This window comes from Parus major, unplaced genomic scaffold, assembly GCF_001522545.3.
Source record: "Parus major isolate Abel unplaced genomic scaffold, Parus_major1.1 Scaffold596, whole genome shotgun sequence".
Taxonomy (NCBI): domain Eukaryota; kingdom Metazoa; phylum Chordata; class Aves; order Passeriformes; family Paridae; genus Parus; species Parus major.
In genome coordinates, this window is record NW_015379484.1 from 8,947 (window position 1) to 10,398 (window position 1,452).

The 1,452-nt window shown below is 65.8% G+C and overlaps 1 long non-coding RNA gene across 1 annotated transcript; it reads left to right on the forward strand.

The window, feature by feature from the left end:
• Window positions 1-650, forward strand: LOC107199349. Its single transcript, XR_001519201.1, has 2 exons — window positions 1-93; window positions 230-650. It is a non-coding gene; the product is annotated as an uncharacterized LOC107199349 (long non-coding RNA).
• The last annotated feature ends 802 nt before the right edge of the window (window positions 651-1,452 follow it).

The window sequence follows — 1,452 nt, forward strand, 5'->3', positions numbered from 1 at the left end:
TTGACCGCTCCCTGCGCAGTGAGAGCGGCGAGGACTGCGTGGTGATCCTGGATGACGATGAGGACGTGCAGGAGATCCCGGATGACGGCGATGGTGAGTGACCGACCCCCCCTCTACCCTGGGGGGACCCCAGAACTCCTCACCCGGGGAAATGGGGGGCCGGGACCCCTCCAGAGTCCCCTTGGAAGGGGAGTAGGGGCTGATTTTGTGCCCCCCACCCCCCCTCCAGGCAGTGGCGTGGAAGAGGTCCCGACTGAGGAGCCCCCCAATCCCCCCGTGGGACAGAAGGACCCCAACAGGGGCAGAATTTAATTGGGGGGGGGGGATTTGGGGGTGCTGCACATCTCCACCCCCCACTCCCCCCTCAGCATTGCGGGTAACGAGGGGCTGGGGGCCCCCAACACAGCTCAGGGTGTTTGAAGGCCTTTCACCCCCCCTTCCCCCCCAAACCTTTCAGGAGCCCCCCCTCCAGGGACCTGGGGGGTGGGGGGGGTCCCCCCTAAATCCTTCCCCCCCCCCCCACCACACACAAGGGGAGAAACACAACCATTTCCTGACCATTTTTGTACATGTTGGGTTAAAAAACTTGTAAAATTTTCTTTTTATATCTAAAAATATATTATAATAAAGAGAAAGTTTTAAGAGATTCAGAGACCGAACCCCAAAAAGGGGTCGGGGAGGATTTCGGGGTGGTGTTACTGCCCTGGTGTTGGGGTGAGGGGCTCCCCTGGCCCTGGGAGTGCCTCAGTGTCCCCCCAGCCCCACAAAGAGGGGGGAGTCACCCCCCTGGAGCCCCCCCGGTACCGGTACCGGTACCGACCACCCCAACAGAACCGGTTCCCTCCTCAGACCCCCGAATCCGCTGCTGGTACCCCCAAAACCCTTCCCAGTGCAAGATCCCTCCTCACACCCCCCCTTCCTCCGGTGCCGCTTCCCCTCAACCCCCGTGACCTCCCTCCCGTTCCCGGTGCTCCGGTACCGCCCACATCCAGCCCGGTACCGGAGCCCCCCCGCCTCCGGTGGCTCCCGGAGCTCCGCCGACCCCGGGAAACCGAACCGCGGCTTCCCGAACCTGGGGGGAGACGGGCGGGGGAGGAAATCACCTCCGGCCCGGTCCCGGTTCCGATCCCAGTCCCGGTTCCGGTTCCGGTTCCTCCCCTCCGCACGGCGGCGCCACCGCTGCGCGTCTCCGCCAATCAGCGGCCGGATCCCGGCGCGAGCCGCGCCCCCACCAATCAGCGGCTGCGATCGGCTGAGGCCACGCCCCCAGCGGCGGAGGGGCGTGGCCAAGACAAAGCCCCGCCCCTAGCCCGCGGGAAGGGGCCGAGACCCCCCCATGACCCCCCCAAAAAAGGCAGGAGCACCCCCCGAGCAGGGTCACACACACAGACACGGCCAGGCTGGACACCGAGGGGCTTTACTGCCCCCCAAAAGCACCAACGGGGGCCCGGG